Raw genomic sequence first — 22897 nt, forward strand, 5'->3', positions numbered from 1 at the left:
TGCACATTGGAAAAAATAATCCCAGCTATCTATACAACATGATGGGGACTAATTTGGCTACAATGACTCGAGAGAGATCTTGGAGTCATTGTAGATAGTTCTCTGAAAACATCCACGCAGTGAGCAGCGGCAGTGAAAAAAGCAAATAGAATGTTAGGAATCATTTAAAAAGGAATAGAGAATAAGACAGAGAATATCTTATTGCCTCTGTATAAAACCATGGCACGCCTACATCTGGAATACTGCGTACTGATGTGGTCGCCTCACCTCAAAGAAGAGATACTGGCATTGGAAAAGGTTCAGAAAAGGGCAACAAAAATGAGGAGGGGTTTGGAACGGGTCCCATATGAAGAGCAATTAAAAAGCCTGAGTCTTTACATCTTAGAAAAGAGGAGACTAAAGGGGGATATGATAGAGGTCTATACAATTATGACTGGTGTGGAAAAAGTGGATACATTTTAAAATTAATGGAGATTGCCTGTCTCCTAGAACTGGAAGGGACCTTGAATGGTCATCGAGTCCAGTCCCCTGCCTTCACAGCAGGTCCAAGTACCACCCCTGACAAATTTTTGCCCCAAATCCCTAAATGGCTTCTGCAAGGATTGAGCTCTCACCCCTGGGTTTAGCCAGCTGATGCTATCCCTCACTGAGCTATCCCTCCCTCCAAAATATGCACTGAGCTGCCCCAGCAGTTTTTTTAACGGGGCTATGCCTATCCCATCGAGCAGGCAGGGACCTTGAGAGTTCATCACCCTCACTGCAAGACCAAGCACCATCCCTGACAGATTTGTCCTGATCCCTAAACGGCCCCCTCAGGGAGTGAGCTCACAACCTGGGGTTTAGCAGGCCGATGCAGCAACCACTGAGCTATACCCCTAGCAGAAATGATAAAGAAATGTTATTTACTTATTCCTACAACATGAGAACTAGGGGTCACCAAATTAAAATAATAGGCAGCAGGTTTAAAACAAAAGGAAGTTTTTCTTCACTCAGCGCAGTCAACCTGTGGAACTCCTTGCCAGAGGATGTGATGAAAGCTAGAACATTAACAGGGTTAAAAAATGAGGTAGATAGATTCATGGAGGTTAGGTCCATCGATGGTTATTAGCCAAGATGGGTAGGAATGGCGTCCCCAGCCTCTGTTTCTCTGGAGGTGGGTGACAGGGAGGGATCATGTGAGGATTACCTGTTGTGATCCCTCCCTCTGGGGCACCCGGCACTGGCCACTGTCGGCAGACAGGACACGGGGCTGGATGGGCCTTTGGTCTGACCCAGTCTGGCCGTTCTTATGTCACCCCAGCCTCTAGGACACCTCTCCCCTGCCTGGCCTTCCTGGGAGAGGATTCCCAGTGCCACAGGGGATGTCCCATGGGGCAGGGCCTGCCTTAGGATGTATGGGGCCCAAGGCAATATTATAATTGGGTGCCCTGTGCCCAATGGTGGCAGGGAGGGCGATTTTTAAGAGCTGTGATTTTATAATCTTCAGCAACACACCAATGAAATATTTTAAAGCAAATTTTTAACGAAGGTCCTGCCGCCTGACACAGGGAGCCCAGCAGGACAGGCTCTGGCCAGAGGGCTCCAAGAGAGAGGAATCAGGATCGGCTGGGCAGAGCCAGCCAAGGACACTCGATGTCAGCCGACCCTGAGAACCAGGCCGAGTCCCAGGGAAACGCTGGGTCAGCTGGGGAGCAGGCGGAGGGGCCGGCAGATGCCAAGGGCTCGGCAAGCGGAAGGGGGGCTTGGACCAGTGTGTCACCATGGGAACCGCGTGAGTGCGCAGGGACCACGCCAGGAAGGCCACACTGGGAAGGCCATGCCGGGAAGGCCACGCCGAGGAAGGCCATGCCGAGGAAGGTCACGCCGAGGAAGAAGTCAGCTGCAGCAAATGCCACAGACCCCAGGAAGGATGCTACAAATAGGTCAGACCAAAGCGAACGATCGGGGAGGGGGTTGGTAGCGGAAGATGAGAGGAAGGCAGAGCTACCTTGTGCCTGCTCGGTTCGGTCTTCTCCGAAGCGTGACCCGTGGCTGGCGAGTCGTGAACTTGCCATGGACAGTGCAGGGGAGGGGATGTAGCTCGGGATGAACCGAGAACACCGCAGGGCCGCGCTGAGTAGCTCTACGGCAGAAGGGCTGGAGGCTGCTTGACCCGGGGTCCGACGGAAGCAGCCAAAGGAATCTCAGAGCCACTGGCAAGTTTCTGGCTGACGGGAGAGGTCCTGGAGGACTGGAGAAGGCTGGTGCGATGGTCAGGGAGCTACGGACCAGGCAGCCCGACCTAAGTGAAGCTTCCCGAGCAATGGAGCGAACGTTCTGCGTGCGGGGACTCGGTGGACCCTGCCAAACCGGCCTGACTCCTTTCTCGGACAGCGACCTCATTGGGCAGATGGGGGGAGGCAGTGGATCACTCCTAGGCCTGATGGAGAGCCGCAGAGGAGACAGGATGACCATCAGCGGACACGGCATTGGCTGGATAAGTGAAAGGCAGAGCAGCAGTGACGGGACCACGTCTGATTGGAGAGGGCCTCACGCGGGCCCCACGGGCTCTGTGCCGCATTTGCTGTTATTCAACCTCCTTGTTCCTGGCCTGGGCGCAGGGACACAGAGACACCGGTCAGTCTGCAGATGACACAAAGCTGGGAGGAGGGAGCTGAAGTCCAGAGGCCCCTGGCACCCTGCAGAGCTGGGCTCTAGACAGCACGGAAATTGGACACACATGCTGGGGCTGCCCCAGGCAGAAAAGCGAAATGCACCAGTGCGGGCCGGGCCCTGGCTGGGCAGCCCCTCTGCTGAGAAGGCTCTGGGGGCGGTGCCGGATCCCCCCCCCCAGTGGGAGTCAGCCCCTCGATGCTGGGGGCAGCCAGCACGTGCATTTGGGTGGCATCGGCAGAGGCGCAAGCCCTGGCGGCGGGAGAGCCGCTCTGCTCGCTGCGGTTAGGCGGGAGGAAGGTGCCCAGGCCTGGTCACTGGCGCAGGGACACTGGAAAGGAGCCGGAGGCGAGTGGCAAAGGTGCTCAGAGGGGAGGGCTGCAGCCACGGGCGCAGGGGCTCAAGGAGCTGAGGGGGGAGGGGGTGGCCAAGGCTCCAGCTTCGGGCTTTGGGGGCAGGGGCTCAGCGTTGTCACTGCTTCCCACAGGACCAGGCCTCGCCCGGAGGCCTCCCGCGCCCCAGCAGCACAAGGGCACTGTGCTTAGGCTGCAGGGGTATGTCTACACTACAGCACTAATTCGAACTAACGCATCTCGACTTAAAAACTAGTTCGAACTAGCGTTTTGCTAATTCGAACTAGCGCTTCCACACTGATTGGACGCAGGGGGGCATTTAAGGGCGGCTGAAACCGGTTCTGGCAGGGCATCAGGTCAGTAGTTGCTTTGTGTGGCTGCTGTCTGAGGCTATCTGAGGCTGATGCTTAAAGGGACCCCCCCGGACAGCCGGTTCTCAGCTTTTCCGCTTGCTTGCCAACCTCGCCGAGGGACAGCAAAGCGTCAGTCTCTGTGCCCGTCTGTGTCGGTGCTTCCCTTCGGGGGGGACCGCCGCAGGTGGCAACATGGAGCCAGAGCTCGCCCTGCACTTTCTGGTGCAGTTTATGGACTTGCTGCTGCAAGCCTGCCAGCAATGGCTGGAGGCTGCCTGGTTCCACCTGGTGCACATCAGCCCCCTGCCTCTCTGCCTGGCCACCCTGGGGGCCATGGCACAGCTGCGGCGGCGCCCGGGCGCCAGCGTGCCCCACCACATCTGGCGTCTGGACACCAGCAGCGACTGGTGGGACCGCATCGTCCTGGAGCGCTGGGGAGACCAACAGTGGACCCAGAACTTCAGGATGAAGAGGGACACCTTCCTGGAGCTCTGCGAGTGGCTCGCCCCTGCCCTGCAAAGAAGGGACACTCGCATGAGGCCCGCCATCCCCCTCCAGAAGCGTGTGGCCATCGCCCTCTGGAAGCTCTCCACGCCGGACAGCTACCGATCCGTCGGGAACCAGTTCGGCATGGGGAGATCCACCGTCAGAGCGGTGCTCATGCAGGTACGGCACTTGCCGGCCACTGGGCCGGGGGCGATGGGGGCTGCAAGGAGGGGATGGGCCGCCCCAGCGAAAACGGGGCAACGGGGGGAGGAGGCAAAAGTGCCCCACACTGGAAGGGCCGGTCTCTCCCGACCGTACTACACGCCGCCCGGGTGGGTTGCTCCCGGGAGTGGGGCGCGGGGCACTGCCAGGGCACGAGCACTCCCAGCCACCCAGGCGCCCCACTGATTGGCGCTTTGCTGTGTCTCTCCGCAGGTGGTCAAGGCCATCAACCGGGTGCTGCTCCGCAGGTTGGTCCGCCTCGCCGACCCGGACGCCGTCATCTGGGGGTTCGGCGCCCTCGGCTTCCCCAACTGCGGGGGGGCCATCGACGGGACGCACATCCCCATCCGTGCCCCGGAACACCAGGCCTCCTGGTACGTCAACCACAAGGGGTACTTCTCCGTAATCCTGCAGGCCGTGTGTGACCACCGGGGACAGTTCACGGACATTAATGTGGGCTGGTCCGGCAAGGCACACGACGCCAGGGTGTACCGGAACTCCTCCGTGTGCCAGAGGCTGCACGCCAGGACCGTCTTCCCTGACCGCCACATCAGGGTCGGGGACGTGGACATGCCCGTGTGCCTGGTGGGGGATGCGGCCTACCCCCTACAGCCCGGGCTCATGAAGCCCTACACGGGGCACCTCAACCCCTCCCGCCAGGCCTTCAATGCGAGGCTGACCAGGGCCCGCATCGTGTTAGAGGGGGCCTTCGGGCGACTGAAAGCCCGATTTAGGTGCCTCCTCACCTGCCTCGACCTCACCGAGCACAACATCCCTCCCGTGGTGGCAGCAGGTTGTGTGCTGCACAATTTGTGCGAGAGGAGGGGGAGGCTTTCCTGCCAGCCTGGATGGCTGAGGCTGACCACATGGCTGGCCAGTACGCTCAGCCCCGCACCGCCGCCATCCGGGAAGCCCAGCGGGGGGCTGTCCGGATCCGGAAAGCCCTGCGGGAGAGCTTCCAGGTGGAGGAGGAGGACTGAAATCTCCCTGCATGCCCCACTGGGGCCTTCTTCCACCCTCCTCCCCTTCCCCTTTCCCCTCCCTAACCTCCCTTCCTAATGTCAAATAAAGACACCTGTTTTGGCAAAAAAACCTCTCTTTATTTTACATAACTGGGGTGGGGGGAGGGAGGAGAGAGGGTGGGAGAGAGGAGGGAAAAACCTGGGAGGAGGGAGCTGGAAGGGGGTGGAAGGGGAGGAAGGGAAGGGAAAGCTCAGGGTTGGGGGTCCGGCTGGCTCTCCTGTCTCGCAACACTGCGGGTGCGGGGGCTTTGGGGTGGAGCGGGTGTGGAGGGTGGGGCAGGAGGGACGGGGGGTGCAGAGGAAGCAAGAGAGGGAGCAGGGGCAGCAGGGGTGGGAGGAGGAGCGAGAGCTGGGTTAGCCACAGGAGCCGGAGCAGAAGGAGGCAGGAACCGGTCCACCAGGGTCTGGAGGTGGCCTCTGAGGCCACGGCCCTGCTCCTCCAGCGCATCCACACTCCGCTGGCACAGCCGAAGGTCCTCCCGGACCCAGTGCTCATGGTTGCGGAGCAGCTGCTCCATGAACCGGAGGTGCCGCCGCTGGTAGTCCTCCTCATTCCTGGCACGCCTGCTGGCCCGGGCGCGGGTGGCTGTTGCAGGTGGTGTGGTGCGCCCTGCAGTCCCAGGTGTTGCGGCTGTGGTGAAACAAGAGCAGCGGTCAGTTCTCCCTGGGGACAAGGTGAGTGAAACCCAGCCCCCCTCTGCAAGGCCAAGGACCCTGCATGACACCCAGCTTCTGCTCCATGGTGGGAAAGGCCCAGGCGCACGGTCCCTGGGCTCCCTCTCCCCCCCACACTCCCGTACACATAAGGGGAGCATGATGGTACTCACAGGTGGAGGCCTCCCCGGCCTCGGACGACACAGGAGATGTCTGTGGGGTTCCTTGGGGGTCCTGGGTCCTGGGCAGGCTCCGGGCAGGCTCCTGGCTCGCGGCGTCCTCCGGCTCCTCCTCCTCAGTGTCCAGGACGGGTCCCTCTGCCCCGGGGTTGATGACCACCCGGGGGGCATGGATGCGGTCCAGGGCATGAAAGTGGGGGCAGGCCTCTAGGTCGGCCCCTGGCAGGCAGGCCCTGGAGTAGGACGGCTGCAGGTCCTTTATTTTACAGTGGACCTGCTCCCGGGTCCGCTGGTGGCCTCTGGCGCCCAGGCTGTCAACCATACAGCTGTAGACAGCCGCGTTCCTGTGGCTAGTGCGGAGACTGTGGACGTTGGAGGCCTCCCCCCAAACCTCGACGAGGTCCACGATGTCCACGCTAGACCAAGCGGGCGCCCGCCTCTTGTGGCCCCGAGCAGGCTCCTGGGAGCTGCCAGGCTGGTCCTGGGAAGAGGCGGAGGGCTGGGGGGCATCGGGTGGCTGGCTCGTGCCGTGCCAGGTGCAGGGTCTGCTGGCTGGGTGCTGGCAGGCTTGCAACTGGCACAAACTGTGTAGCCATCCTGTGCCCCTTTAAGGGCTCCAGGGCCGGGAGGGGGGTAGACAAGTTTCCCTGGTGTTAGCCAGAGTGGCCATGAGGGCAAGCTGGGGAGGGCTAGCCTCCCACTAGTTCGAATTAAGTGGCTACACAGCCCTTAATTCGAACTAGCTAATTCGAACTAGGTGTTAGTCCTCGTGGAATGAGGTTTACCTAGTTCGAATTAAGCTAGTGTAGCGCCTAGCAAAGTTAATTCGAACTAACGGCTGTTAATTCGAATTAACTTTGTAGTGTAGACAGACCCCAGGAGACACTCTCCCTAGGGCCACAAGCTCATCACTCTGGCTGCTTGAACCGGCACTTTGGAATCCAGCCCTCAGAGGCTTTAGATAGCAGCCGCCCGAGACGCCTGGACCCTTGTCTGAGGGATGCGGGTGTCACCTGGCTTGGGCAGCACTTGCCCAGGCTGCAGGGCTGTTGCCCTGCCCATCCCAGGAAGACTTGCTGGGGGAAACTGTGACTAGTGGGGGTGCTGTCTGCTCTGGGGGGCGGGGGGCTGGTCCCTGTCTCTTGGGCTCGTCCCATAGGTGACTCTCTCCGTCACTCAGCCGAGAACCGGTCTCTGCGCGATTCCCTCCCTCTGTGGGACTCCCGTTCACACCCGGACCGGCTGTCCGTGAACTCGTCCGCCAGCCTCCCGGCGTCCTGGGGGTTCTCTGGCCTCCGGTCCTTGAGCCACAGCCTCAGGCTGGGCGGACACGCTTCATAGAACTGCTCCAGCATCATCAGCTTAAGCAGCTCCTCTGTGGTCTGGGCTCCGGCCCCGCACACCCACTTGCGGCAGGATTGCGCCAGGCGGGGGGGCCAGGTCCACATCGGTCTCCCTTGGCTCCTTCTGCGCCCCCCAGAAATTCTTCCTGTACGTCTCTGGGGTCGGCCCGAACTTGTGCAGCAGGGCCGCCTTGACCCGTTCGTAGTCGCCCGGCTGCAGATTCTCCAGCTGGTTGAGCTCCCCTGCGGCCTCCTGATCCAGAAAGGGGGGGAGCCGGTCCACGGGGGGGATCCGGTGCAGTTCACAGGCCTGCTCAAAGGAGCTAAGGAACTGTCCATGTCCCCCACGTCTTTCCATTGGGCCAGCACAAGCTTCTCAAAGTGTCTGGCTGTCCCGGACCCCTGGGATCAGTGTGCTCCCCTTGGCTCCCGTCTCACCGCCAGGCCTAGCCCTTGCCAGCCGTGACATGGGGCGTCTTTCAGGGCTGGCCGCCGAGTTCGCGCTAACTTGTTCCTCTCCCTGTGTGAGCCTGCGAGTGACCCGCTAGGCAGCCCCCATCTTCAGGGCCCTGCCACGCTCCCGGGCTTGCGTGTGAGCCGCCTGCGATGCCAGAGCCGTGCTCTGTGTTCTTCAGCCAGGCTCTGTGCTCAGCTCTGTGGCCGCGCCATCCTACTGGAGGAGGACGGGGGTGATATCCCCTCCGCCAGGCAGCCTGGCTAGTGAGCATGGTGCATCACTGAGCCAAACGGGGTGGTGCTCAGTGCCTGGGGCCCACACATGGCTCCATGCTCATGCCGGAAGTGCCTGGTGGTCAGGGTGGCTACACTGGCCGACACTTTGCCTCAGAGATGACCCGGGCTCTCGCCGCCTGATCCAACCCCCGGACGTCACGAGGAAGGCTCCCTTGGCCCGACTGGGCTCTGGAGCCGGCCTGGAGCTCCAGGGGCTCTCTCTTCTAGAGCGGCAGGGTCATCTGCGGCCAGGCCTCACTGAGACAGCTGTGCCACCCTGGCCTGTCAGTGTCCAGCCGCGGCGGCGATGAAATCACGTGTGTGCGCACACCAGGACTCCTGTGTCAGCCGCACACGCCCTTCCCGGGAGTCCTCGGCATCGTAGGACAGTGAGCACAGCCACGTCCGCTCTGACCCGGCGCTCTAACCCACCCACCGGGTACTGCACCGGCATCCAGCGGCAGCAGCCAAGCGTGAGTGAGGAGCATCCCCGGCTAGGTGAGCGCGAGGCTCCGTCTCAGCCTGGACCAGCCCCTGGGAATGAACCCATCCGCCTGCACTGCGAGCTGAGCAGGAGAGCGGCCTGTTGTCCTGGGCGCCTGTGGGGGGCCGTCCTGAGACCTGCCATGTGGCTGCTGCTGGGCTGGACTGATGCCCCCGGCCGGGCGTGTGCTCGGGGACCGGGCTGCCTGCGAGCCGAGCGTGGATTTGGGAAGTCTGGACGTGGTTTCTGGTGCCCCGCGCTGTGCGGTGCCACAGCCTGTGTGGGAAGCTGTGTGCCCCAGGCCCCCGGGATCCATTTGCCATTGCTCCTCCGGCAGCGTGGGTGCACCGGGCCATGCCCAGGACACTGTTCTGTCGCAGAGAAGAGACAGGACTTCCCCTGGCGGGCGAGTGGGGAAGGCTCCTTTCCCAGCGGGCTAACGATCTCAGGGTATGTCTACACTACAAAGTTAGTTCGAACTAACTTTCCTATGTGCTACACTAGCACTCCGCTAGTTCGAATTTGAATCGAACTAGCGGAGCGCTTAGTTCGAACTAGGAAAACCTCATTTTACGAGGACTAACGCCTAGTTCGAACTTACTAGTTCGAATTAAGGGGTGTGTAGCCCCTTAATTCGAACTAGTGGGAGGCTAGCCCTCCCCAGGTTTCCCTGGTGGCCACTCTGGCCAACACCAGGGAAACTCTATGCCCCCCTCCCGGCCCCGGACCCCTTAAAGGGGCATGGGCTGGCTACGGTGCCCGTGCCAGGTGCAAGCCTGCCAGCACCCAGCCAGCAGACCCTGCACCTGGCACGGATCGAGCCAGCCACCCGATGCCCCCCAGCCCTCCCCCTCTTCCCGGGACCAGGCTGGCGGCTCCCGGGAGCTTGCCCGGGACCGCAAGAGGCGGGCACCCGCCTGGTCTAGTGCGGACATCGTGGACATCGTCCACGACCTCCGCACTAGGCACAGGAAAGTGGCCGGCTTGGGCAGGAGAGCTGCCAGCCTGGCCACCCAGGAGCAGGTGTGCATGAAAATCAAGGTGGTCCACTGAGACCCCCGACCCTGAGCCCTGAGCTTACAATGGCCGTCCTGGGTCAGACCAAAGGTCCATCTAGCCCAGTAGCCTGTCTGCCGACAGCGGCCAACCCTAGGGACCCTGGAGGGGATGGACCGAAGACAGTGACCAAGCCATTTGTCTCGTGCCATCCATCTCCAGCCTTCCACAAACTTTGGGCAGGGACACCACTCCTACCCCCTGGCTAATACCACTCCATGGACCCAACCTCCATGACTTTATATCACTTCTCTTTAAACTCTGTTCTAGTTGTAGCCTTCACAGCCTCCTGCAGCAAGGAGTTCCACAGGTTGACTATTTGCTTTGTGAAGAACAACTTTCTGTTACTTGTTTGAAGCCTGCTACCCATTCCTTTCCTTTGGTGTCCTCTAGTCCTTCTATTATGGGAACTAATGACGAACTTTTCTTGATGCACCCTCTCCACCCCACTCATGCTTTTAGAGACCTCTATCATATCCCCCCTCCGTCTCCTCTTTTCTAAGCTGAGAAGTCCCAGTCTCTTTAGCCTCTCTTCATATGGGACCTGTTCCAAACCTCTGATCATTTTAGTTGCCCTCCCCTCTCCCACCCTCTCTCTTCCCCTCTCCCACCTCCTTTTCCCAGTCTCCCCGAGTTTTGTTCAATAAAGAGAGATTCTATTTTTGACCACATGTTTTCTTTATTTTGTACATCAGGAAGGGGGGCTAGGGAAGGGTAAGTGGAAGGAGGAGGGGGAGGAATGGGGTACGAGCCCCCGATGGGGAGAACTGGGCTGGCTCTGCGGGCTTCTGGGGGTGGAAGCTCTCCTGCAGCCCCCCAATTGCCCCCTCTCCCCAGATGGCAGCCTGCGGCAAGTGCAGCCGGTCTGATGGCCGAGTGGTGTGATGTGGGCACTCAGGGCACTCAGGGCACTCCAAGCCAGGACTGCTTTGCAAGCGGGGCACCCCTGAGAACTGTCTGTCCGGGGTGGGGGTCGGGTCCCTTTAAGCACAGCCCTCGGCTAGCCTGAGGCAGCAGCTCCACGCTCTAAGTCCTCCTCTGATGCCCTGCCGGCACTGCTTCCGGCCAGCCTTAACCCCGGTTCAGGGTCCACTCAATGTGGACTTGCTAGTTCGAATTAGCAAAACGCTAATTCAAACTAGTTTTTTAGTCTGGATCCGTTAGTTCGGATTAGCGCTGTAGTGTAGACGTACCCTGGGTTACTCTGCGTCAGCATTCCTGGGCCTTTTGCAGGGCCTCTTCGGTACCGAGTCTTGCCTAGTGGCCAAATGCAAACCGGCTGGCTCTGGCCACCCTGACTGCAGTGGGGCCGGGGTTGGAGCCTTCCGCAGCCCAGCTCCCTTGCCAGGTGTTCCCTGGGACATGTTCTCTGCTTGGAATGGGCCAAGTGCCATTTACGAAACTCAGCCCCTGGCCGCTTAGCTAACGTCCCTTCTGAGTCTGGACTTGGATTCGTAGCCAGGCCCAGCGCCGGTGACTTTACGCTCCCCGCCAGCCCTCCCCATCCGTCTCTTGCAGCAGCCCCGCCTGGGCAGCCCATCCACTCGCTCGGCTGACGGTACTTTCTGCTTCTGAAGCCCTGCTCCCAGCTGTTTCCTGGGTGGTCGTGTGGCAGAAGGCGCAGGATCGGCAGGGGGAGGCTCTTAACGCCTGTCGCTTTACTCGCTTGCTAAGCGCCCGTCCGTACCACACCCCGACTTCCGGCCCAGCCCCGGCGCCTTCCCCTCCCCCTCGCTAAGCAAGGAGCCTTCCCGGGGCCCCAGGCGCGGTCACAGCAAGGAGTCTCCGGAGCTGCCTCTGCTCTGCAGCCAGCGCGAGAGCTCCAGGTCCCCGGACTCTCAGCTCCTCCGCCTGCCGCCTGCGCAGCGGCCGCTTGCACGTGTCTCCAGACCCCGCCGCCCCTGCAGGACCCGCACCATTCGCAGGCCCAGCCAGCCGCTTCCAGCTGCCAGGCCCAGCCCCTGCAGGAAACAGCAGTGCGAGGACATGCAGGGAGGAGGGTCCCCTCGTTGCGGGGGAGAAGGAGCAGGCCGGGGCGGGGGGCACTTGGCCTGGCGCTTGCTGCTGCAGCTCGTGGGCCTGGAACCCAGGGACAGACCGAGCTGCCCCTTTGTCAGCGGCTCCCTTTAAACTCTTGCTGGGAAGTGGGGCCGCAGCTGCCACCGTAACCTCCGGGCCGGGCCGTGGGCAGCCACGGGGACACCCAGTGGTGGGTCAGTCGCACGGACCAGCTGTCCTCCCCCCCGAGGGCCTGACCCTGCATGCGCTCTCCCAGGCTAGCTCTGAGGCCCAGCCTGCCCCTCTTGGGGCAGGCGGGGCAGGGCAGGGCAGGGCAGGGCAGGGCGAGGCGGGGCAGGGCAGGGCAGGGCAGGGCGAGGCGGGGCGGGGCAGCGACTGCAGCTCTGGAGTGACACTTCCAATTGCCGGGGAGTCGCCGCGCTGGGCTCGTTGCTATGCAGGATGTGTCCGCGCTCAAAGGGACCAGAACTAATGCTGTCCTGTTAATGAACTGAGTGAGTAATAGCCATGGGCATAGAGAGCTTATGTCTGAAACTAATCCTAGTTAATGAATCTATTGTTACAGGTATTAAATGGTGACGGGGGGGTTCATCCATCAGCCCTCCATTAATCACCGCGTCCCGCCTCTGCTGATTAGTTCGACGCCAGCAGTGGGGCCTTAATGATATTGGTAATAGACCCGTTGTGCAACGTGCCCTGGGCCAGGCTGGGATTGAAGGTGACGAGTGTCTGATCCTCTGGCACGCGGGAGGGTGTTCCAAGCGGCTTTGCTCCCCATAGCATGTTATCTCGTCCCTGCCAGCCTGCTTTGCTACGGGAAGGCACCGCGCACAGCCCCAGCGCAGCCGTGCTCGGAGCCTCACCCCAGTCTCCTCTGCGGAAAAGAAACCACAGAATGACAGCTGCTCCAAACCCCTCCTCCAGGAATTCCCTCTCTGCATGAATACCTGCACATGTAGCACACACACGTGTGTGCACAAGCACATGCACCTGCAACATACACACACAAATACACCTGCATGTGCACACACGTGTGCGCGCACACACACACCTGCAACTCACACATGCAAATACACTTGCATGTGCACACACATGTGTTCACAAACACATGCACCTGCAACACACACATGCAAGTACGCCAGCATGCGCACACATGTGTGTGCAAACACACACCTGTGATGCACACACGCAGATAAACCTGTATGTGCACACATGTATGTACAAACACATGCACCTGCAACACACACATGCAAATACACTTGCATGTGCACACACGTGTGTGCACAAATACACACACCTGCAACATGCACACACAAATACACTTGCATGACATGCACCTGCAACACACACGCGCAAGTACACCTGCGTGTGCACACACATATGCAAACACACACACCTACACCTGCCTATACGCAAATACATTTGCATGTGAACATCACATGTGTGCAAACACATATGCCTGCAACACACACACACACACAAATACACTTGCATGTGCACACAGACGTGTGCAAACACATACACCTGCACATTCAGTGTGCAACACAAATACACTTGCATGTGTATACATGCGCACACACATGCAGAAATATACACGTGCACACCCCAAAGGGCTGGAGAATAAAAGATGTGGTGTTTCTTTGGCAAGATGGAAAGGTGTTTGCCTCTCATTCACTGCAGGTGCCCTCTTCTGTGGCAGCTGTCAGGGGATACTGGTGTCTTGTAAAGGACACAGATGTAACACAGCCAGCCAGGGAGTAGCTCTGGATCACAAGAAGGTGCATTTGTACAGTCACTTTTCTGACAGCAGCTCCTGGGTGATGGTTCCTATCAGAGACCTTTAGTCATTCCCTATCTCCTTGTCTTCCCGCCTCTCCTTGTGCAGCGCACGGGGGCACACGGGGTATGCCCGTTCAGACCGGCGGGGGGTGGGGAATGCCTGTTCAGACAGGCTCAGCGGTGTGCAGGGAATACCCATTTAGACTGGGGCAGCGCCATGCGGCGAATGCCCGTTCAGACTGGCACAGCCTCACTGCTGCCACTGAAGCTCTGGGAGAAGACGATCGGAGATGGCCACACGGTCTATTGCCCGGTCGCTGTGGGGACCTCGGTAGCCGGGCCGGGGAGATGGGGTTGGACAGACGGGTGCGCACGTCACCAACAGTTCACCAAGCTGTCTCTGTCACTGCATTGGGGGCTGTCTACGCGCGTCTGGTTGGCTGGCAGAGGGGAGTCCTCGGCCCACAGCAAGATGAGTGTGAACGCGGACTGAGGGGCATTGGCGAAGGCTGCGGGGTCGCAGGTCGGCCTAGCGGGGAGCTGCCCCTGCGCCGTGCGGCTTAGCGACCGATCCCAGAGGCGCAGAGTGCCTGACAGCTGGAGAACGCGCCAGAGGTCGCCAGGCCCGTGCCCTGCACAACTTCAGGGAGCAAACAAACCCCGACCCAGCAGGCCAGAGCATTCCTGGGGGTTTCAGACGGACTCTTTCATTGGGGGTCCTGGAGCCGCCCGGCCAGCCCTGGAGTGCGCCCCCGCGGTCCAGCCCTGACGCCCAGACAATCTGCCAGGGCGCTCTGCTGGGGAGATGAAACGCTGCGATGCGCTCTGGCAGACGGGCTGACTGAGCACCCCGCAGTGCGCGTGACCCTCCCGGCCCCTGGCTGACCCGCCCAGAGATCAGATCCCAAGGCAGCTGCCCCGCTGGAGCTCTGGGCCAAAGTTTCCAGACATGGCCACGTAGTTTGGGCGCCTCCATCGGGGGCTGCCTACCCCATGTCCAGGGAACAGGTCTGCTCTTTCGGAAGCCCCTGTCTCCCTCCTCCCACGAGGAAGAAGGGCTCTTCCGAAAGAGGAGGCTTTTCCGAAATTTGGCCCAGTGTAGAAAAAGGCAGGCAAATTGCGGAGGGCAATTCCGATGGATCGGCGTAGTCTAGACATAGCCGGTGTGTGTGGCCTGTGGCGTCGGACCAGGCCAGACAGGGGAGTGGAGCGACAGCCCCATCGGCCACGTCCGACCAGAGAGGGCTCAGCGTGCTCACGTTTGCAGTGTCCTCAGGCCGCAGGCGGAGGCCCTGCGCTAGCCCAGCCTGGGGTGAGGGACGTGCCTGCCGCTCGTCAGACCCGTGAGCCACCGGAGCGTGGTGGTGGCCGGAGATGTGGTGCTTCGGTGGCTTGTTGCACTTCCCAGCACGGCCGAGAAAACCAGAGACCCTGGAGTTCCGTCTTCTCCCTCGTGGATCCCTGGCACGGGGCGGGGGGATGGGACTCGCCTCGGCAGGTTCCCCCGCGTGGCTTCGCCAGCTCCAGAAGGCCCCAGAGCCGCGCTGGAGGCCTTGCCGGCGGAGCCCTCCTGTGGCCAGGCCCGGTGAGCTAATGAGCGCTGCTGGCTCAGCCGTCAGGGAATCGCACAGGCGGGGACGTGGCACGTCTGGGTTTCACAAACAGGTTCTGGACAGCAGCTGAGTGTTGGGCTGGTCTTGCCCAGGGGAAGGACGTGATGTTGAGTGGTTAGAGCCAGGGCTCAGCAGGACTCCTGACGCTGGGAGCAGAGCATTGGCTGGTGATAAGAGCAGGTGGCTGGCGCCTGGGCCGTCTCAGCTGAGACCCGGGGCTGTGCCCAGCCTGGCCCCTAGTGACCACTTGCGACCTCTCGCTGCCCTGTCTGTCAGAGCGTGGGGGCAATTGCCCCTTGTGGCACCGGGGTCCCGGGCCCTGCTGAAGAGGCAGGGCGTGTGGGGCAACTGTGGCCTGCATGCCAGGCTCAGGGCACAGTCCCCGCTCAGACCAGACCCGGCTGGGGTGTCTCCGGCTCCCGCCCATGGAACGTGCTGCCAATCCCTGGAGCGGGGCCTGGGAAGGACAGGGCTGGCCCCTGGCCCTCTCTGAGCGCAGCAGGGCCTGGCCAGGGATAATGGAGGGGCCAGCAAGACCCCAAGGAACGCCCCCTGACAGCGGGAGGGTGGATACCCTCTGCAGACCACGCTGCCTGGGCTGAGTGTGACCCTCAGGCTGGGCAGGGGAAGGGGGCCACCTGCGCCGGACGTGGGGCTGGAGGACTGGGGCTAGGGTGCCAGGTGTCCGGTGTTTTACCGGACAGTCCGGTATTTGCACGCTCTGTCCGGTAAAAAAAATCAGAAAATACCGGACATGGGCAGGCCAGCCCCCCTGCACTGCCCCCCAGCTCTGCTTCCTGACCCCCCCAGCTAGCGCCGCTGCACCTCTCCCCACAAAGCTCTGATTCCCGCCCCCCTTCCTCCCAGCCACCCTCGCAGCCCCCAAGCCCCCCAGCTGTGCTTCCCACCCCCCTTACTCCCGGCCAACCCCGCCCCCTCCCGGCCGGTCCCCCCTCCACCGATATCCCACAGCCAGCCCTGTTCTGCCCAACCCCCCCCATGACCAGCCCTGCTTCCCGTTGGCCCCCTCATCTCCCCCAGCCAGCCCCATTGCCCCCCCATTAGCTGTTTCCAGGCCCCTCCCCTTCCTGGCCGGTCTGTCCCCGTCCCCCACAATGAAGCGTGTCTGGTAATGGCTGCCTGGTGACCCCGAGCAGTGATCCAGGTTCTCGGAGGTTGGTTTTTTTTTTACTCAACAACTTTGGTTCCCCACCCCCCCTCTTTTTTTTTTCCTTCGACAAAATTTTTTTCCGGTGTTTTTTTTTGGGGGGGGGCTGGTATTTTCGTTGCCATCTGGCAACCCTAACGGGCCCAGTGCCGAAGGGCCTGCCTGGCTGAACAAGGCAGCATGCTGGGGGCGTGGTGACCGACGGGCAGGCACCGGCACGTGCAGCTCCCAGCCCCGTGGGGACGGACCAGGCCCAGGCTCCCGACCCTGCCACCGGGACTCAGCAGTTTTCTTGCCGCCTGCAGCCGCCGTGGTCTCACCGTGCAGGTGGGCGGCACGTGCGCGTTTCTCTGCCAGCAGCAGGGAGCTGGCGCGCTCACAGCAGCGCCAACCGGCAGCCACAGGACGCCCTCCTCTGCCAAGCTCCCGCTGCACGCGGGGACTGAAGAGTGGCCCAGCCCAGGCTCTTGCAGGCCTCCGACACGTGAATTCCCCACGTAACGCAGAGCAGGTAATTGGCTGCTTGGTTTTATTTTTAGCTTAATAGCAGGTGCATATAATATTTTCTCCCTGCGGATTCAGTGCCAGGAGCTTACCAGCCGCCAATGCTTAAAACGAGCCCAGAGAGAATGTGGAACGCTGAACACGCACCTCTCCCTGCCAGCCGTGGAAATACTTCCCCTCCGTCGCGGCACCGCTGTGAGGGCTGTAACAAGCGCAGGCAGGACATTCGGGGCACAGTGCTTCGTGGCCGCAGTGGGGCCAGACCTCAGCTCCAGGGGCTCCAAAGACAGGCCTCGGCCTCTTGAGCAAAGGGAAATCTCCATTAGCTGCCTGCACCACTGAGCCTATGACACACAGGTGAGCAGTTCAGTTTCCATCCAGGAGAGGGCAGCATTGTGCACACCTGTGCGCGCACATACCCTCCCCCCCCCCAGCTGTGGTGTTAGGAACTGCTGCCCTCTGCCACGGTTTGAGGTGGCCCCTGGCTAGGCCAGCCGGTGCAGACTGACGTCCCCTGCTTGCTCCCCGATGTGAGTGAAGAGACGCGGGAGTCCCCCCGACCCCCGGCCCATCCCAGCCGTTCCTGGGGCTGCAGCCTCCACTCGCAGCCTGGTCCCCAAGTGAAGCACTAGGTGCCCCAAGCGCAGGAGCGGAATTACAAGAGCCTAACGCAACAAGGCTAGAGGCCGGCCCCAGACCAGGGCCCGATGTGCCAGGGGCCTGTACGTACGCGCTGGGAGCAGAGCGTGCCATGGGGGGGGCTGTGTGTACGCGCTGGGAGCAGAGCGTGCCATGGGGGGGCTGTGTGTACGCGGTGGGAGCAGAGCGTGCCATAGGGGGGTGCTGTGTGTACGCGGTGGGAGCAGAGCGTGCCATGGGGGGGGCTGTGTGTACGCGGTGGGAGCAGAGCGTGCCATAGGGGGGTGCTGTGTGTATGCGGTGGGAGCAGAGCGTGCCATGGGGGGGGCTGTGTGTACGCGGTGGGAGCAGAGCGTGCCATGGGGGGGCTGTGTGTACGCGGTGGGAGCAGAGCGTGCCATAGGGGGGTGCTGTGTGTACGCGGTGGGAGCAGAGCGTGCCATAGGGGGGTGCTGTGTGTATGCGGTGGGAGCAGAGCGTGCCATAGGGGGGTGCTGTGTGTACGCGGTGGGAGTAGAGCATGCAATGGGGGGGCTGTGTGTACGCGGTGGGAGCAGAGCGTGCCATGGGGGGGGCTGTGTGTACGCGGTGGGAGTAGAGCGTGCCATAGGGGGGTGCTGTGTGTATGCGGTGGGAGCAGAGCGTGCCATAGGGGGGTGCTGTGTGTATGCGGTGGGAGCAGAGCGTGCCATGGGGGGGCTGTGTGTATGCGGTGGGAGCAGAGCGTGCCATGGGGGGGGCTGTGTGTATGCGGTGGGAGCAGAGCGTGCCATAGGGGGGTGCTGTGTGTACGCGGTGGGAGCAGAGCGTGCCATGGGGGGGCTGTGTGTATGCGGTGGGAGCAGAGCATGCAATGGGGGGGCTGTGTGTATGCGGTGGGAGCAGAGCGTGCCATGGGGGGGGCTGTGTGTACGCGGTGGGAGCAGAGCGTGCCATGGGGGGGCTGTGTGTATGCGGTGGGAGCAGAGCATGCAATGGGGGGGCTGTGTGTATGCGGTGGGAGCAGAGCGTGCCATGGGGGGGGCTGTGCGTACGCGCTGGGAGCAGAGCGTGCCATGGGGGGGCTGTGTGTACGCGCTGGGAGCAGAGCGTGCCATGGGGGGGGCTGTGCGTACACAGTGGGAGCAGAGCGTGCCATGGGAGGGCTGTGTGTATGCGGTGGGAGCAGAGCGTGCCATGGGGGGGCTGTGTGTATGCGGTGGGAGCAGAGCGTGCCATGGGGGGGCTGTGTGTACGCGGTGGGAGCAGAGCGTGCCATGGGGGGGCTGTGTGTACGCGGTGGGAGCAGAGTGTGCCATGGGGGGGCTGTGTGTACGCGGTGGGAGCAGAGCGTGCCATGGGGGGGCTGTGTGTACGCGGTGGGAGCAGAGCGTGCCATGGGGGGGGCTGTGCGTACGCAGTGGGAGCAGAGCGTTCCGGGGGGGGCTGTGTGTACGCGGTGGGAGCAGAGCGTGCCATGGGAGGGGCTGTGTGTACGCGGTGGGAGCAGAGCGTGCCATGGGAGGGGCTGTGTGTACGTGGTGGGAGCAGAGCGTGCCATGGGGGGGCTGTGTGTACGCGGTGGGAGCAGAGCGTGCCATGGGAGGGGCTGTGTGTACGCGGTGGGAGCAGAGCGTGCCATGGGAGGGGCTGTGTGTACGCGGTGGGAGCAGAGCGTGCCATGGGAGGGGCTGTGTGTACGTGGTGGGAGCAGAGCGTGCCATGGGGGGGGGCTGTGTGTACGCGGTGGGAGCAGAGCGTGCCATGGGGGGGCTGTGTGTACGCGGTGGGAGCAGAGCGTGCCATGGGGGGGGCTGTGCGTACGCGGTGGGAGCAGAGCGTGCCATGGGGGGGGCTGTGTGTACGCGCTGGGAGCAGAGCGTGCTATGGGGGGGGCTGTGTGTACGCGCTGGGAGCAGAGCGTGCCATGGGGGGGCTGTGTGTACGCGGTGGGAGCAGGGCGTGCCATGGGGGGGGCTGTGCGTACGCGGTGGGAGCAGAGCGTGCCCTGGGGGGGGCTGTGCGTACGCGGTGGGAGCAGAGCGTGCCATGGGGGGGGCTGTGTGTACGCAGTGGGAGCAGAGCGTGCCATGGGGGGGCTGTGTGTACGCGGTGGGAGCAGAGCATGCCATGGGGGGGGCTGTGCGTACGCGGTGGGAGCAGAGCGTGCCATGGGGGGGGCTGTGCGTACGCGGTGGGAGCAGAGCGTTCCGGGGGGGGCTGTGTGTACACGCTGGGAGCAGAGCGTGCCATGGGGGGGCTGTGTGTACGCGGTGGGAGCAGAGCGTGCCATGGGGGGGGCTGTGTGTACGCGGTGGGAGCAGAGCGTGCCATGGGGGGGGCTGTGTGTATGCGGTGGGAGCAGAGCGTGCCATGGGGGGGGCTGTGTGTATGCGGTGGGAGCAGAGCGTGCCATGGGGGGGGCTGTGTGTATGCGGTGGGAGCAGAGCGTGCCATAGGGGGGTGCTGTGTGTACGCGGTGGGAGCAGAGCGTGCCATGGGGGGGCTGTGCGTACGCGCTGGGAGCAGAGCGTGCCATAGGGGGGTGCTGTGTGTACGCGGTGGGAGCAGAGCGTGCCATAGGGGGGTGCTGTGCGTACGCGGTGGGAGCAGAGCGTTCCGGGGGGGGCTGTGTGTATGCGGTGGGAGCAAAGCGTGCCATGGGGGGGGCTGTACGTACGCGGTGGGAGCAGAGCGTGCCATGGGGGGGTGCTGTGTGTACGCGGTGGGAGTAGAGCGTGCCATAGGGGGGTGCTGTGTGTACGCGGTGGGAGCAGAGCGTGCCATAGGGGGGTGCTGTGTGTACGCGGTGGGAGTAGAGCGTGCCATAGGGGGGTGCTGTGTGTACGCGGTGGGAGCAGAGCGTGCCATAGGGGGGTGCTGTGTGTATGCGGTGGGAGCAGAGCGTGCCATAGGGGGGTGCTGTGTGTACGCGGTGGGAGCAGAGCGTGCCATGGGGGGGCTGTGTGTACGCGGTGGGAGCAGAGCGTGCCATAGGGGGGTGCTGTGTGTACGCGGTGGGAGCAGAGCGTGCCATAGGGGGGTGCTGTGTGTACGCGGTGGGAGCAGAGCGTGCCATAGGGGGGTGCTGTGTGTACGCGGTGGGAGCAGAGCGTGCCATAGGGGGGTGCTGTGTGTATGCGGTGGGAGCAGAGCGTGCCATGGGGGGGGCTGTGTGTATGCGGTGGGAGCAGAGCGTGCCATGGGGGGGGCTGTGTGTATGCGGTGGGAGCAGAGCGTGCCATAGGGGGGTGCTGTGTGAACGCGGTGGGAGCAGAGCGTGCCATGGGGGGGCTGTGTGTACGCGGTGGGAGCAGAGCGTGCCATGGGGGGGCTGTGTGTACGCGGTGGGAGCAGAGCGTGCCATGGGGGGGCTGTGTGTACGCGGTGGGAGCAGAGCGTGCCATAGGGGGGTGCTGTGTGTATGCGGTGGGAGCAGAGCGTGCCATAGGGGGGTGCTGTGTGTATGCGGTGGGAGCAGAGCGTGCCATGGGGGGGGCTGTGTGTACGCGGTGGGAGCAGAGCGTGCCATGGGGGGGCTGTGTGTACGCGGTGGGAGCAGAGCGTGCCATGGGGGGGGCTGTGTGTACGTGGTGGGAGCAGAGCGTGCCATAGGGGGGTGCTGTGTGTACGTGGTGGGAGCAGAGCGTGCCATAGGGGGGTGCTGTGTGTACGCGGTGGGAGCAGAGCGTGCCATGGGGGGTGCTGTGTGTACGCGGTGGGAGCAGAGCGTGCCATAGGGGGGTGCTGTGTGTACGCGGTGGGAGCAGAGCGTGCCATAGGGGGGTGCTGTGTGTATGCGGTGGGAGCAGAGCGTGCCATGGGGGGGGCTGTGTGTATGCGGTGGGAGCAGAGCGTGCCATGGGGGGGGCTGTGTGTACGCGGTGGGAGCAGAGCGTGCCATGGGGGGGCTGTGTGTACGCGGTGGGAGCAGAGCGTGCCATGGGGGGTCTGTGTGTACGCGGTGGGAGCAGAGCGTGCCATGGGGGGGCTGTGTGTACGCGGTGGGAGCAGAGCGTGCCATAGGGGGGTGCTGTGTGTACGCGGTGGGAGCAGAGCGTGCCATGGGGGGGCTGTGTGTACGCGGTGGGAGCAGAGCGTGCCATGGGGGTGCTGTGTGTACGCGGTGGGAGCAGAGCGTGCCATGGGGGGGCTGTGTGTACGCGGTGGGAGCAGAGCGTGCCATGGGGGTGCTGTGTGTACTCGGTGGGAGCAGAGCGTGCCATAGGGGGGTGCTGTGTGTACGCGGTGGGAGCAGAGCGTGCCATAGGGGGGTGCTGTGTGTACGCGGTGGGAGCAGAGCGTGCCATAGGGGGGTGCTGTGTGTACGCGGTGGGAGCAGAGCGTGCCATAGGGGGGTGCTGTGTGTATGCGGTGGGAGCAGAGCGTGCCATGGGGGGGGCTGTGTGTATGCGGTGGGAGCAGAGCGTGCCATGGGGGGGGCTGTGTGTATGCGGTGGGAGCAGAGCGTGCCATAGGGGGGTGCTGTGTGAACGCGGTGGGAGCAGAGCGTGCCATGGGGGGGCTGTGTGTACGCGGTGGGAGCAGAGCGTGCCATGGGGGGGCTGTGTGTACGCGGTGGGAGCAGAGCGTGCCATAGGGGGGTGCTGTGTGTATGCGGTGGGAGCAGAGCGTGCCATAGGGGGGTGCTGTGTGTATGCGGTGGGAGCAGAGCGTGCCATGGGGGGGGCTGTGTATATGCGGTGGGAGCAGAGCGTGCCATGGGGGGGCTGTGTGTACGCGGTGGGAGCAGAGCGTGCCATGGGGGGGGCTGTGTGTACGTGGTGGGAGCAGAGCGTGCCATAGGGGGGTGCTGTGTGTACGCGGTGGGAGCAGAGCGTGCCATAGGGGGGTGCTGTGTGTACGCGGTGGGAGCAGAGCGTGCCATAGGGGGGTGCTGTGTGTACGCGGTGGGAGCAGAGCGTGCCATAGGGGGGTGTTGTGTGTACGCGGTGGGAGCAGAGCGTGCCATAGGGGGGTGCTGTGTGTATGCGGTGGGAGCAGAGCGTGCCATGGGGGGGGCTGTGTGTATGCGGTGGGAGCAGAGCGTGCCATGGGGGGGGCTGTGTGTACGCGGTGGGAGCAGAGCGTGCCATGGGGGGGCTGTGTGTACGCGGTGGGAGCAGAGCGTGCCATGGGGGGGCTGTGTGTACGCGGTGGGAGCAGAGCGTGCCATGGGGGGGCTGTGTGTACGCGGTGGGAGCAGAGCGTGCCATAGGGGGGTGCTGTGTGTACGCGGTGGGAGCAGAGCGTGCCATGGGGGGGCTGTGTGTACGCGGTGGGAGCAGAGCGTGCCATGGGGGTGCTGTGTGTACTCGGTGGGAGCAGAGCGTGCCATAGGGGGGTGCTGTGTGTACGCGGTGGGAGCAGAGCGTGCCATAGGGGGGTGCTGTGTGTATGCGGTGGGAGCAGAGCGTGCCATAGGGGGGTGCTGTGTGTATGCGGTGGGAGCAGAGCGTGCCATGGGGGGGGCTGTGTGTATGCGGTGGGAGCAGAGCGTGCCATGGGGGGGCTGTGTGTACGCGGTGGGAGCAGAGCGTGCCATGGGGGGGGCTGTGTGTACGTGGTGGGAGCAGAGCGTGCCATAGGGGGGTGCTGTGTGTACGCGGTGGGAGCAGAGCGTGCCATAGGGGGGTGCTGTGTGTACGCGGTGGGAGCAG

This window comes from Pelodiscus sinensis, chromosome 25, assembly GCF_049634645.1.
Source record: "Pelodiscus sinensis isolate JC-2024 chromosome 25, ASM4963464v1, whole genome shotgun sequence".
NCBI lineage: Eukaryota > Metazoa > Chordata > Testudines > Trionychidae > Pelodiscus > Pelodiscus sinensis.